The sequence below is a fragment of the Cebus imitator genome, unplaced genomic scaffold, assembly GCF_001604975.1.
Source record: "Cebus imitator isolate Cc_AM_T3 unplaced genomic scaffold, Cebus_imitator-1.0 Scaffold153, whole genome shotgun sequence".
Lineage (NCBI taxonomy): Eukaryota > Metazoa > Chordata > Mammalia > Primates > Cebidae > Cebus > Cebus imitator.
The window spans coordinates 2,533,441-2,549,707 of NW_016107468.1; positions in this window are offsets into that span (position 1 = coordinate 2,533,441).

A 16,267-nucleotide genomic window follows, 5' to 3' on the forward strand; every position below is an offset into this window, starting at 1 on the left:
TTTTTGGAAACAGAGTTTCGCTCTTGTTGCCTAGGCTGGAGTGCAGTGGCACAATCTCGGCTCACTGCAACCTCCGCCGCCAGGGTTCCAGCAATTCTCCTGCCACAGCCTCCCAAGTAGCTGGGATTTTAGGCATGCAACACCCCCCACACCAAGCTAATTTTTTGTATTTTTAGTGGAGACAGGGTTTCACCATGTTGGCCAGGCTGGTCTTGAACTCCTGACCTCAGGTGATCCACCTGCCTCAGCCTCCCAAAGTTCTGGGATTACAGGTGCGAGCCATCGCGCCCGGCCGCCTCCTTTCCTATGCTTCCCGCCCGCCTCCTTTCCTATGCTTCCCACCCGCCGTCCTCCTGAGACATACCAGTTCTTCCTGATTTGTTTCTCTTGGCAGTGTTGGCTGCCGGTGGTCCTGGGCAGAGTGGGACAGAAAGGGGCTCAATGCCTTCTCAGGAATGATCTTCGCTCTCAAGGCCCAAGGGCAACCTTGTTGCCTACAGCTCCTTGCAGAACTTGGCCTTTGCCTTTCAACAGCACACGTGGCAGCTGGAAACATTCCTGTGCCTTGAGAGCCCCATCTGCTCCCTCATGGAAGCTGCCCACGCGAAGGCTAAACTTCCCTCTGTTGTTGTATAAAGAACAGAGCCTCCTTCTCAAGTCTCCAAATAAACTTCCTCGTCTCCCAAACACAAACACTGACACCCAAATGTCTGGCTTTATTGGGTCTCTTATTTCCATTCACTCACTAGGGGAGCCGAGTCCAACACCGTGTTTTATCAGCTTAAAAGAATCACAAATCCCAGCACTTTGGGAGGCCAAGGTGTGAGGACCACGTGAAGCCAGGAATTTCAGGCTGCATGAGCTATGATCATGCCACAGCACTCTAGCTTGGGCAGCAAAGCAACTTTTGGGCTATATGTAGTTTCACGTTTTGTCAATTTCTTGTGTTAGTTTCAAGTTTCTAAGGTACTGAGGACTCCCAGGTGAGGTTATCTGTCTCTAAAAGAAAAAAAAAATAGAAAAGAAAAAAAAAGAAGCACCATCTGTGTAGCCTTCCTCACTGCCTGTGGCACAGTGAAGTCAAGAGAACCAAGGAGAATGAGAACGGTAACCCCACCCAGCAGATGGCCCCGTTTGCAGGGAAGGAGAGCACAGGAAAACTTGCCAGTCATGCAAATGCTAATTCATTAATGCACCTGAGTATGTGGGCAGAGATGGGCCTGGTCTGGAGCTGGTAAATGCAGGAATGCATCTTCCTTCCAATCTACTAGTGATTTCCATCTCAACATTGAAAAGTCACTGTCAGCCAGGCACTGTGGCTCACTCCTGTAATCCCAGCACTTTGGGAGGCCAAGATTGGCAGATCCACTTGAGGTCAGGAGTTCAAAGGCAGCCTGGTCAACATGGCGAAACTCTGTCTTTACTAAAATACAAAAAATTAGTGGGGCATGGTGACAGGCACCTGTAATCCCAGCTACTTGGGAGGCCAAGGCAGGAGAATTGCTTGAACCCAAGAGTCGGAGGTTGCAGTGAGTCGAGGTCATATCATTGCACTCCAGACTGGGTAACAGAGCAAGATTCAGTCTCAAAAAGAAAAAAAAAAAAGCAAGCAAAAAAGAAAAGTCATTGTCTTTTTAAAACTGTTTAAATTGCTGGGTGCAATGGCTTACTCCTCTAATTCCAACACATTGGGAGGAGGATTGCTTGAGACCAGGAATTCAAGACCAGGCTGGGAAACACAGTGAGACCCCATCTCTACAAATAATGTTTTTTAATGACCTAAGCATGGTGGCCTATGCCTGTAGTCCAAGCTACTCAAGAGGCCAAGGGGGGAGGATCACTTGAACCCGGGAGTTCAAGGCTACAGTGAGCCATGATCGCGCCACTGCACGCCAACCTAGGCAACAGAGTGAGATCCTGTCAATAAACAAATAAATCCATGTCTAAACTACAAGTCTTTATTGAAGTTTAAATCCCTTGGATAAGACAGGATGGAACATTCTCCCTGGAAAAGGCAGAAGGCTGGTTAGGAGCAGGCTTGATTGCAGGCAGAGGAGGAAGGGTCCATGGTCCCCGGGATCCAGAGGTCCTTGAAACATCAATCTGGCCTGCTCTGTTTGGCAAGACTTTTGTCAGCACCAGCTCAGGCTGGAGGTCATTACCTGGGCAGAGGAGCCTCAGGGACCCCTCTTCCCCACCCTCCTAAATCCTCAGTATGCTGAAGATGCCCAATATTTTCTCCCCCACCCACATTTTCTTATCTTTTTTTTTTTTTGAAATGGAGTCTCACTCTGTCACCCAGGCTGGAGTACAGTAGTGAAATCTCTGCTCACTGCAACCTCCACCTCCTGGGTTCAAGCAATTCTCCTGCCTCAGCCTCCTGAGTAGCTGGATTATAGGTTCCTGTCACCACATCTGGCTAATTTTTGTATTTTTAGTAGAGACAGGGTTTTACCATGTTGGCCAGGCTGGTCTCGAACTCCTGACCTCAAGCGATCCGCTCAAGGCTGCCTCCCAAAGTGCTGGGATTACAGGTGTGAGCCACTGTGCCGGACCCACATTCTCTTTTTACAGACCTGATCATTTCACGTCAACCCCTTTCGGGGCCTAGAATGTCTCGCGTGTCACAGACAGGATTAAGCATCTAACTCAAAACCACTCTCTGGACCCCTGCTAATTAATTTTACTGTAGAAGACATTTTATCTTACAGATCCAGATTGGTGGATAGGGAACTGATATTAGGCACTAAGGTAGTAGTACACATAGGGTTTCAGAGTCACTGGATTTGATTCCCAATTTTGCCACATATTTGCTGTGTAACTGTATCACGTTATGCCTGTTTCCCCGACTATAAAATGGAGATCTCTTTTTTCAGATGGAGTTTTGCTGTCGCCCAGGTTGGAGTGCAATGGCACAATCTCTGCTCACTGCAACCTCGGTTGCCCGGGTTCAAGCGATTCTCTTGCCTCAGCCTCCCAAGTAGCTGGGACTACAGGTATGCACCACCACATCCGGCTAATTTGTATTTTTAGTAGAGATGGGGTTTCACCATGTTAGTCAGGCTGGTCTCGAGCTCCTGACCTCAAATGATACACCCACCTCAGCCTCCCAAAGTGCTGGGATTACAGGGGTGAGCCACCATGCCCAGCCTTGAAATGGAGAGCTAGATAATAACTAGACCATAGGGTTCTTGTGAGAATTACTTCAGAGCAAGCACTTGAAGAAGGACCTGGAAGGCGACAGGTTCTCCATAAATATTAGGGTATCAGTCCATTCCTGCATTGCTATAAAGAAACACCTGAGACTGGGTACTTTATAAAGAAAGAGGTTTAGTTGGCTCGCTGTTCTGCAGGCTGTACAGGGAGCATAGCAGCACCTGCTTCTCGGGAGGCCTCGGGGAGCTTTTGCTCATGGCAGAAAACAAAGGGAAGCAGGTGTCTTACATGGCAGAAGTAGGAATGAGACAGGAGGAGGTGTCACACACTTTTAAACAACCAGATCTCATAAGAAGTCACTCGCAATCACAAGAACAGCACCCAAGGGGGTGGTGCTAAACCATTCATGAGAAATCCACCCCCATGATCCAATCACCTCCCACCAGGCCCCACCTCCAACACTGGGGGCTAAAATTCTACATGAGACTGGGGTGGGGTCACCGATGCAAACCACATCAAGTTAGCTATCATTAGCATTTAGTACCATTGCTATTACCATGACTACCCAAAGCCATGGGCAACCAGAAGATATACCAGAGCAGAAAGTAAGAGCAGCGGAGACCAAACTGCTTTGCCAAGAGAAGCCCAGGCGAGAAACCACGTGGCCCCAAGAAGGGAAGAGAGAGAAAGAACAGCTCTCTGCTGCTTTCTCAGTTCCTTAAGAATCAGTCTTCATCTACAGTCAGGTGCCATGAGATTCTCCTACATTCTGGCTATGAACACCTTCTTTCTCGAATTAGCATGTAAGGTAGCTTCTGTCCCTTGCAAGTAAATGATCCCACAGCTAAGTCTTTTTTTTTTTTTTTGAGATGGATTCTCGCTCTGTCGCCTAGGTTAGAGTGCAGTGGTGTGATCTCAGCTCACTGCAACCTCTGCCTCCCTGTTTCAAGTGATTTTCCTGCCTCAGCCTCCCAAGTAGCTGGGAATACAGGTGCCCACCACCATGCCCAGCTAATTTATATGTGTGTGTGTGTGTGTGTGTGTGTGTGTGTGTGTAACTTTTTTTTAGTAGAGACGAGGTTTCACTGTTTTGGCCAGTCTGGTCTTGAACTATAGACCTCAGGTGATCTGCCTGCCTTGGCCCCTCCCAAAGTGCTGGGATCACAGGCGTGAGCCCCCGTGCCCAGCCTGGCTGGGCAATTCTCATTTGGGGCCTCTCACACAGTAGGGGGCAGGTGTCAGCTGTGCCGTGGTCATCTGGGGGCTCAGCTGGACTGGATGCTCTAGGTGGCTCACAGATGGCAGGCACTGGATGCCGCTGTCTGCTGGTTGCTCAACAGTGTCTGAAGATGTGGCCTCTTCAGGGTAATCCCTTCATTTCATCTTACACGGTGGTGTCTCCACCCAGAATAAGTATCCTAAGATACTAGGAAGAAGCTGGGTGGCTGTATGAGCTAGCCTCAGAAGCCACTCAGCCTCGCGTCTGCCATACCATTGACTGGAATATCTAAGAGACCCACCCAGATTTGAGAAAAAGAAGACATAGACTCCCAGATTTCAATGGAAGAAGTAGCAAAGAAGTTTGGGCCAGTTTTTAATTACTTCCATTTAAAGTAGAGGAAACTCAAACAGGATAACTAAATTGTCAAAAATTACATTCCTGGCCTGTGCAGTGGCTCACGCTTTTAATCCCAACAGTTTGGGAGGCCAAAGTAGGTGGATTGCTTGAACTCAGGAGTTCAAGACCAGCCTGGGCAACACTGCAAGACCCTACCTCTATTTTAAAAAGAGAAAAAAAGAAAAAAAAAAGGCTGGGCACAGTGGCTCATGCTTGTAATCCCAGCACCGTGGGAGGCTGAGGGGGGTGGATCACTTGAGGTCAGGAGTTTGAGAACAGCCTGGCCAACCTGGCAAAACCTTGTCTCTACTAAAAACACAAAAATTAGCCAGGCATGATATGGTACTACATGCCTGTGATCCCAGCTACTGGGGAGGGTGAGGCAGGAGAACCACTTAACCCTGGGAGGCGGAGGTTGCAGTGGGCCAAATTTCGCCACTGTGAGCTGAGACCAAGCCACTGCACTACAGCCTTGGTGACAGAGCAAGACTCCATCTCAAAAAAGTAAACAAATAAGTAAAATTAGCCAGATGTGATGGCATGAGCCTGTAGTCCCAGCTATCCAGGAGGCTGAGGCAGCTGAGCCCAAGGGTTGAGGCTGCAGTGAGCCATGATGGCCTCACTGCACTCCAGCCTGAATGACAGAGTGAGACCCTTTCTCAAATAAATATAAGTAAATAAATGAATAAATAAATAAAAATTAAATTTAAAAAAAAATCACATTATTAAACATTAACACAATGGAAATAAGCTGTGCGCAGTGGTGTGTGCACCTGTCTCCCCAGCTACTAGGGAGGCTGAGGCAGGAGGATCACTTGAGCCCAGGAGTTCAAGACCAGCCTGGGCAACATAGCAAGACGCTGTCTCTATTTTTTTTAAAAGAAGAATGGGAATTCAAACCCAGCCCTTGTCCAATTCCGAATTGAGCCCCCCTGGCAATATCAAAACTGCCCAGTAAGTTTTTTGCCTTGGTAGTGAAGATGGGGGTTGGCTATAGGTGCACTCTACCTACAGAAATGTTAGGCCCTTCCTTCCTTCATTCCTTCCTTCCTTTCTCTTCTTGCCTTCTTTCCTGCTGCCTGACTGCCTTCCTGAGTTATTTCTAAACAAGAGTCAAATTCTACCACCCCAATGTAGGAGAATTGCTTGAACCTGGGAGGCAGGGGTTGCAGTGAGTCGAGATCGCACCACTGCTCTCCAGCCTGGGTGACAGCGTGAGACTTCTCTAAAAAAATATTTGTTCCCCCACCTGCAGGGCCAAACAACTTAAGGCAGAGAGAGGTGATATCACCATGCTGAGGGCCCGAATAGAAGGGAATCTCCAATTTGTCACACTGCTGCCAGTAAATAGTGCCTTCCCAAAGGCTGAAATCACATTACATTCTTCCACTAAAAAGATGGACACAGCTATTGAATTAGAAGCTCTAGCATGGGCCGGGCGCGGTGGCTCAAGCCTGTAATCCCAGCACTTTGGGAGGCCGAGGCGGGTGGATCACGAGGTCAAGAGATCGAGACCATTCTGGTCAACACGGTGAAACCCCGTCTCTACTAAAAATACAAAAATTCAGCTGGGCATGGTGGTGCATGCCTGTAATCCCAGTTACTCAGGAGGCTGAGGCAGGAGAATTGCCTGAACCCAGGAGGTGGAGGTTGCGGTGAGCCGAGATCGCGCCATTGCACTCCATCCCCCCCCCCAAAAAAAAAGAAGTTCTAGCATGTGCAAGAAACCTACACTTTGAGAGGCTGAAGAGTCACCCAGTCTCTTCCAATCACTCATTACTATTTTGAAGACACTTAAGAGATATTTTCTCCTCATCCATCTGGAATGACAAGCAGAGGCATTATGAGTATCAAACGTGCAGACCTTATAATCGGACTGCTCGTTGGAAAGAGTTCTCATTTCCAAATGTTCCCTAGGATGATCATAAGAGAATATAGACTTAATTGCAACCTGTTTATAGCCACCAAATGTTTCAGCTAAGTGGCTTCTCTTGCCAGTGCTCCCCCGTCTCAGCTGAAGAGTCCAGGCCCTCCAGTGCCCATAACAGCTGTCCCCTGCGAGTCCCCAGACCAGGTAGGACTGAGTGAGTGTTTCGGCACAATGGCTAAGCACTGGTTTTGAAGCCTAATAGTCCTGGATTCAAATTCTGCTTCTGTCCCTTATCAGCATAAGTTTCTCAACTGATTCAAACCTCAGGTACCTGACTATCAGATGCAGATTATAAAAGCATCTTCCTCATTTGGGCTGCTGTGGGATTAATACAAGGAATTACATGTAGATTAAAGGGCAGTTTATGCAGAGATTACTAGGAAAAAGGTGGTACCTTTTGGGTCTTTTGGGTCACCAGGTCATTACCATGGAAAGGGGCAGTAAATCCTGGGTGTTGCCATGGTAACAGTAAACTGACATGGCACCCTGACGGGGTGTCTTTTGGGAAGCTGCTTCTATCCCGTCCCTGTTATAGCTATTCCTGAATTTGGTCCACTGTCCAAGCCCCACCTCTTGAGTTGAGTCCCAGCTCCTACCTCAAGATCATGCTAAGTGAGACTAAGTGAGATCCTGCCCTTAGCACAGCACCTAACATCTGGTAAGCACTAAATAAATATTGACTACTACAATCCCAGAAATAACTAGACAGTGTTGGAGAAATGCTAAAGCCCAGGCTGGAAGGAAAATGAGCTAGTCAGGAGTTCAGAATAAGACAACAAGTTCAACAGTTGTAGGCAGGCAAGGCACGAGATCCCAGATCAACTAGGAGGAGGGCGATGCTGGAAAGCATACAGTGTCCGGTATCTGGAAGATGAGAGGGTCAGCAGAGTCCACGCCTATGCAGAAGCCCTTAGTAATCTCCCAGGGGTTCATGTCTCTCTTTCTAACAGCATTCTGGGAATGGACAACCCAATATTCACATGCATAAAGTCAGACGTCTAAGATCAAGTCATATCTAATGTCTTTAATATAGGTAGTTATGGACGCTTAAGATAAGTGATGCTTATGAGCATCTACCATGTGCAGAGTACAGTACAATCACTTTTACATGTGTGATGGCATGGATTCTTGACATTAGGCTGCAGAATTAGAAGGTTTATCCCCAGTTTTTGAAAGGTAAAGAAAATGAGGCTTGGAAATGTTAACATGACCATGGTCATGGAGTCAGGATGTGGATAAGCTAGAAGTTGAAGCTCAGCTGACTCTGAAATATTTTATTAGCTGTGTGCAATAGTGAGTTTCTGTAGTCCCAGCTACCTGGGAGGCTGAGGTGGGAGGATGGCTTGAGCCCAAGAGCTTGAGGCTGCAGTGAGCTATGATTGCACCCCTGTATTCCAGCATGCTGGGTGACAGAGCGAGACACTATCTGTTAAACGAAGAAGAAGGAGGAGGAGGAGGAGGAGGAGGAGAGGGGGAAAGAGGGGAAAAGGGGAGGGGAAAGAGGGGAAGAAGGGGAAGAAGAGGAAAAAGAAGAAGAGGAAGTAGGAGAAGAGGAAGAAGAAGAGGAGGAGGAAGAGGAGGAGGGGAGAGGAGGAGGAGGGGGAGAAAGAAGAAGAAGAAAGATTCAAAATCAAGTCTTAACATTTCTGCTTTTCTGACAGGAAATGATAACTGGAAACAGACAATGGATTTTTTTTTTTTTTTTTTTGAGACAGAGTCTTGCTCCGTTGCCCAGGCTGGAGTGCAGTGGCACGATCTCTGCTCACTGCAACCTTCGCCTCCCAGGTTCAAGCAATTCTACTGCCTCAGCCTCCCAAGTAGCTGGGATTACAGGTGCCTGCCACCACACCAGGCTAATTTTTGTATCTTTTTTAGTAGAGATGGGGTTTCACCATGTTGGCTAGGCTGGTCTCGAACTCCTGACCTTGTGATTTGCCTGCCTCAGCCTCCCAAAGTGCTTGGATTACAGATGTGAGCCACCATGCCCGGCCTGGATTTTGTTTTTTTAGGATAGGGTCTTGCTGTGTCACTCAGGCTGGAGTCCAGTGCCTCAATTATAGCGATTGCAGCCTCAACCTCCCAGGCTCAAGCAGTCCTCCCATCCTGCTTCCCAAGTAGCCAGGACTACAGGTGCGTGACAACACACCTGGCTACGTTTTAAAATTTTTGTAGAGATGGGGTCTCGCTGTTGCCCAGGGTGATGTACTCTTAATTTTCATACTTCCATTCCGGCACATTAAATAGTTGTCTGACCTTATTTTAAGCAGTTTTTTTCTCATAAGAAAGTGTTGCACTGGCAACTCCTAAAGCAGAATTCCTGGTAAATTAAGAAAGAAGGTTGAGGACTGTGCAGGGTATACTGACAAATGGAAATCCAACTACAAATTGCTCTTCCAGATCGTAACTTGTACACGATAAAAATATACACTAATGTAATGCATTCAATAGTGAAAACTAGGTTGCAGTAATGATGTAGACATGACCTAAAAATATGGTGCCTTCACCACCAGGCTGAGAAGCCAATGGCAATTTTCTGTTTGAAGAAAGCGGCCTTGTTCTATATTATGTTTAGAACTGCGGTTTGTCTGATAGAATACAGCTGAACCTTTTGTCCCCTGTACCAAAGGCACATGGTGACAGTGTTTATGTACATTCCCCAGCATGCCCCATACATGGAATCAATCTGGAATTATTTTTTAAAGAGGATTTGAGTTTAGCATTTCATGGGAAATGCCTGTGTCAGGAATTCAATAACACGTTAGTACGCGATGTCAAAACAACTGTTCTAGTAAAACACTTCACATTGCACCATCTGAGAACAATAGAATTGCACGAGGCACAAAACTCTCACCCTGAGATGAGTGTCAGCGTGTGTCACCTGATAAAGATGTCAGAAAATATTTTGATCAGTGTACCTGCAGTGATTGTGTTTGCTTTCCTTTATGAAAGATTGGAGTCACTAGCATTCTGGATTAACTACCAACATGTTTTGTTCTTTCTTCATCTTTACCCAAGGAAAAGGAAAGAAAAGTATCTGCCTCTGGTATGATCATTGATATGGTTTGGCCATGTCCCCACCCAAATCTCATCTTGAACTGCAGTTCCCATAATTCCCATGTGTTGTGGGAGGGACCCAATTAGAGATAATTGCATCATGGGGCAGGCCTTTCCCATGCTGTTCTGGTGATGGTGAATAAGTCTCATGAGATCTGATGGATTATTTTTGGTTTTGGTTTTGGTTTTAGTTTTGTTTTGTTTTTTGAGGCAGAGTTTCTCTCTTGTTGCCCAGGCTGGAGTGCAATGGTGTGATCTCGGCTCACTGCAACCTCTGCCTCCCAGGTTCAAGCGATTCTCCTGCCTCAGCCTCCCAAGTAGCTGGGATTGCAGGCGCACACAACCACGCCCAGCTAATGTTTGTATTTTTAGTAGAGATGGGGTTTCACCATGTTGGTCAGGCTGGTCACGAACTCCTGATCTCAGGTGATCCGCCTGCCTCAACCTCCCAAAGTGCTGGGATTACAGGCGTGAGCTGCTGCGCCCGGCCAATCTGATGGTTTTATAAGGGGAAACACCTTTCACTTGTCTCATTCTGTGTGTTGTCTCCTACCATATAAGACATGCCTTTCACCTTCTGCCATGATTGTGAGGCCTTCTCCACCACATAGAACCATGAGTCTACAAAACCTCTTTTTCTTTAAAAATTACCCAGTCTCCAGTATGTCTATCAGCAACGTGAAAATGGACTAATACAATCATCAAATGCCAGAAAGACAGCTACCTATCTAAGGTAGATTTCTATCTGTCTATGGACTACCTTCTTCAAATGATTAGATGGAAGCCCACAGAATATAAGCAATGTGTGCAAGCTCACCTAACAGTGGCAGAGCCAAGCTTAGAGCCTGCCGAGAGACAGGTACATTATGGGAAAGCATGTGTTGATAAGACAGAACATAATTCCCAAGGGGGACGTAAAAGACATTTTCATTAATATGCTCTTGAGGATGAAATTTCATATGAAATGTAAAATTTAAAATATCTAAATAATGAACTATAAAGCGGATCAATATCATTCCATTGTTGAGCATCTTATACATAGTCTGAGAACAAATTATGTCTTGACACTTGCTGCCATGTAAAAGGCTTTGCAATAGGACTTAACGGACTTTGGTTTGAATCCTCAGTTAACCAAAGTGGATCTCTTAAGGAAGTTATTATATGAAAAACACTTTCACATGCATGTTAGTAGCAGAACAATTCACAATTGCAAAAATATGCAACCAACCTAAATGCCCATCAACCAATGAGTGGGCAAAGAAAATGTGGCATACAGACACCATGGAATACTACTCAGCCATAAAAAGAAACACAATAATGGCATTTGCAACAACTTGGATGGTGTTGGAAACCATTATTCTTTTTTTTTCTTTTGAGATGGAGTCTTGCTCTGCCACCCAGGCTGGAGTGCAGTGGCACCATCCCAGCTCACTACAACCTCCACCTCCTGAGTTCAAGTGATTCTTCTGTCTCAGCCTCCTGAATAACTGGGACTACAGGCGCGCACCACCACACCCAGCTTATTTTTGTATTTTTAGTATAGATGGGATTTCCATATTGATCAGGCTGGTCTCAAACTCCTGACTTCAGGTGATCCACCTGCCTCAGGCTCCCAAAGTGGTGGGATTACAGGTGTGAGCCACTACGCCTGGTCTGGAAACCATTATTCTAAGTGAAGTAACTCAGGAATGGAAAACCAAAATATTGTATGTTTTCTCTTATGAATGGGAGCTAAGCTATGAGGATGCAAAGGCATAAGAAAGAGAGGAGGACTTTGAGGACTCAGGGGAATGGTGGGAGGGGGTGAGGGGCAAAAGACCACACACAGGGTACAGTGTACATGACTCGGGTGACAGGTGCACTAAAATCTCAGAAATCACCACTAAAGAACTCATTCATGGACCCAAAACCCACCTGTACCCACAAAATTATTAAAATATATATTTTAAAAGAATAGGTCTCCTTGCTGTTGGTGTCTTTCTTTGAGTGAAGATTTTTAGTTAATCTTAAGGCTATGGTCATATCCATCATTTTCTCCCTATCTTTCATTTCAGTCTTTTGGAGAAAATAAAAACTGAATCATGCACCTTTGATCAAGAAAGGGCCATCATGATTATACAGTCAAACATTTTTATGTTACAGTTGAAGAAACCGAGACCTAGAAATATTAAATGACTATTTCTCACAGTCTCTTGAAAACGAAAGATACCCTGAGAGTCAGCTTGCTTTCCATTCTCCTTCCTTTTTCTTTCCTGTCGCCTTCATCCCTTTTTGGAATTTCATGCATTGCAGAAATTAAAAGACAGAACCTGATTGGAAACCTGGGTTCCCCTTTGAAAAGTCTGTGCTTGGCCAGGCACAGGAGCTCAAGCTTGTAATCCCAACACTTTGGGAGCCTGAGGCAGGTGGATCACCTGAGGTCAGGAGTTCCAGACCAGTCTGGCCAACATGATGAAACCCTATCTCTACTAAAAATACAAAAATTAGCTGGGTGTGGTGGTGCACGCCTATAATCCCAGCTATTCAGGAGGCTGAGGCAGGAGAATCACTTGAACCCAGGAGGTGGAGGTTGCAGTGAGCTGAGATTGTGCTACTGCACTCCAGCCTGGGCAACAGAGTGAGACTCCATCTCAAAAAAAAAAAAAAAAAAAAAAAAAAAGTCTGTGCTCTTTCCCAGAGACGTTTCTTTCGTTTTTCTCGACAAACTACACTGCGCCTCTGCTTTCACTGTTTGTAATTTCTGGAACAACTTAGCATAAACACCTTTCAGGGAAAGCAGACATTCCGAGTTGCAAAAGGAGGAAAGTGGAAAATAAGATTCCAGAATCAAAATTTCACTTTATAAAAATGCTATAAAGTTTCAGGGAAAAAATGAAAATTCAGCTAAAAGTTAAGAAAAAGGGTAGGTTGCCAATATGTGATCATCTTCACCCTGCCCATGGTTTGGGGTGGGGGACTAGGCCAGGGGTTCTATTCCGCTTTTAGGGGGTCTCAGTTCTCACACCAGCATTTGACTTGCATCCAGCCATCTAGATTAGGAATTTGATGCCTATGAAAACATAGTTTTAGCTTGTCTTAAATTGTGTATCTTGGGTGGGTTGGCTATAATTGGCTTTCCCGATTTCTTAAGTGGGCTGTCCCTGTCTCTTTCCCAATACATTCATTTTCTTACCACTTCATCCCTCCCAACCACTCTTCAATGCTTTTGACATTTATTGCTAATAAAAATAATAATACTTATCATCTAAAAGTTAGTATTTCAGTTTGAAAGTTTTATGTACGTTATTTTTACTTAGATTTATGTCACTCTCTCCTCCAAGCAAAGAATAAATAAATAAAAGCACTTTATCAAATTTATAACCTACTCAAATTCAGACATTTCTGAATAGGAAACAGACCAGGGACACTTAGCCAAGATTAGCTTAAATAGAAACCAAAATTTGGCATACGGGGCTCTGAAGAAAGAGGGTTGTCTTTTTTTCTTTCTCTTTTTATTTTTATTTTTATTTTTTTTTTTTGAGATGGAGTCTTGCTCTGTTGCCAGGCTGGAGTGCAGTGGCATGGTCTGGGATCACTGCAACCTCTGCTTCCCTGGTTCAAGCGATTCCCCTGCCTCATCCTCCTGAGTAGCTGGGATTTCAGGCACTTGCCACCACGCCCGGCTAATTTTATGTATTTTAGTAGAAACGGGGTTTCACCATGCTGGCCAGGATGGTCTCGATCTCCTGACCTCATGATCCACCCACTTGGGCTTCCCAAAGTGCTGAGATTACAGGCATGAACCACCACACCCAGCCAGATGTTCATATTTAAAGCCCGTGTCCACATGTGAAATGGGAAGTGGAGAATGAGGGTAATTACCTCTGCACCAGAGGCCTTCGAGCTTACCTGTTCCCAGAAATCCTCAGGTAACTAACCAAGGCAAACAGGTTTTCTGGTCTCAGTTATATCCTAATAATTGTTTCAATTCTCTGCTTCCTTTTGAGTGTGAAGATCTGGGTCAAACGGCTTTAAAAAACAGACTGAAAAGGTTTCCCAGACGTAAAGTAGATTTTACAAAAGAAACTTCTGGCGAGTTGAATGCAAGTAAATCAGAAACATATGCACTGTGTTTCCCTCAAAATACCCATGGGTTTGAAAGAGCAGAGAACACATAAAAAGTAAAGGAAAACTGTTTTCCAAAGCTGAGCTTATTCAAGCAATTGCACACTGGAACAGAAAGCCAGGCTCAACCCACCCAGCGCCGGGGAGGGAGTGGTGGTCAGGCAGCCTCCAGCACCAACCCTGGAGCTGATGCTGACAGTCCTCATTTCTGAAGATGACATGATTGATGGAGCTTTGACCTGGACATATGGGCGTGACTGAGAAAACATCACTCAGTGCTTCCCATACTGAAGACATGACTTCATAGCTCCTTTGCAACCATCTGTAGTGAATGTTTACACAGCCTGTTTCTCTTCTTGAGGGCCTCTCCTGCTAAACCATCAGGCTGGTGTCAGGCATGCATTTACTGAGCATTTAGCACGCCCCCCTCAGGGAAGGATCACAGAGAAAGAGACCATCGTATGCCCCCCCAGAAGGTGATCTACAGACTCTGAACTGGAAGGTCCTTAAAGATGCCTGAGTTTCTCCTTACACCCTGTGCAGGGATTCTGCTTGCAGTTTGCAGTCTGAATCATGGGAAGAATAGTGACCAGCACAGCATAGGTTCCCTGTACACAGGCAAGGTCCTCACACACTAGCAAGTGCTGCTGGTGTTGGTGGGTGAGGCTTGGGAGAACAAATCAAAGGTTGAGAGCCCAAGCTGTCAGTCTGTCTGTCAAGATCGGGTTTATACATGCTTTGGAGTACAGAGCCTCTAACTTACAGATACACTTTTTTTTTTTTTTTTTTTGGAAACAGGATCTCACTTTGTCTCCCAGGCTGGAGTGCAGTGGTGCAGTCGATCATGGCTCACTGGAGTCAACCTCCTGGGCTTCAACCGATCCTCCCACCCCAGCCTCCCAAGTAGCTGGGACTATAGGTGTACGCCACCACGCCGCGCTGATTTTTCATATCTTCTGTAGAGATGGGGTTTTGCCAGGTTTCTCAGGCTGGTCTCGAACTCCTGGGCTGAAACAATCAGCCTGCCTCTGCCTCTCAAAGTGCTGGGGTTAGAGGCATGGACCACTCTGCCGGCCACATTCCATGCTCTTATCACAGCAAAACTCGTGTTACCAATGTAGCAAATTATGTGTCTGAAATCCTTTCAAAGCTCAGTAACACATTTTGAGTCCAGATTATCTTAGAAGACTATTATTATCCCATAATCTATATATGTGTTAACATTGTGTTCAATTTTGCCTTCAAATTTACAAGATAGATCTGTCCTTATGTCAATGTTCACCCGGTGTTGTATTATGTCAGACTTGCTTCCTTAATTCTGAATGAGCTTTTTCTGAATTAAAGTACTGCATTGGCCAGGCACAGTGGCTCACATCTATAATCCAAGCACTTTGGGAGGGAGGCGGACTGATCATGAGGTCAAGAGATAGAGACCATCCTGGCCAACATGGTGAAACCCTGCATCTACTAAAAATACAAAAATTAGCTGGACATGGTGGCATGCACACGTAGTCCCAGCTGGGCTGGCGCAGGTTTCCACAGGCCATAGGTGATTGTTGAATTAGATCCTGGAAAGGCGAAGGAGAATTCAGACCCTCAATGAGCAGCTCATCCCAGAAAGAAACCAGAGAGCTGAGTTTACCTGAGCTTATCCAGATTATTCTTCTCCATCTGCCAATCAGACAGATCCCGCTGCTCCCAAGAGAAGGAGTGATCAATGGGTAGAGAACAGCCAGAATTGACTCATAAGATGCCACCTAAATGGAAATACCAGGAGTAGAGAAGTGGGCTGAGTAGGACAAGGCATGGGAAAATCCTCCTGTGATCTGCAAAATGTTGTGTACATTTCAGGCTTTTGCTCAATCTGCCTGCACGTATGATACATCTACTATTTGCTCAGTTCCCAATACTAACTTCCAGAAAATTTAGGTTGAACAAGACATTGTTCCTTTAATTAAGATTACAGCCTAACAGAAGAAATAGACAAGGAATCCCAAAATTATGGCATACAGTAAGTATGCAAGTTATGCAGACACCGAAGTCTGTGCAAGATGTAAGAGGCATGCAGAGAAGGGGTTGCTGATTGATTGCATGGCCAGGTAAAGCTCCTTGTGGAAATGGCACTGGAGTGCTGAGGCTGAAGAACGCAAAGGAACTGAAAATAAGAAGTGGGGCTGCGCGTGGTGGGTCAAGCCTATAGTCCCAGCTACTTGAGAGGCTGATATGGGAGGATCACTTGAGGGCCAGAGTTCAAGGCCAGCCTGGACAACATAGCAAGACAAAGAAAGAAAAGAAAGAAAGAAACAGAGAAAGAGAAAAAGAAAGAAAAAGTGGGGGTCAGGCATGGTGGCTCACGCCTGTAATCCCAGCACTTTGGAAGGCCAAGTGGCAGATCACTTGAGATC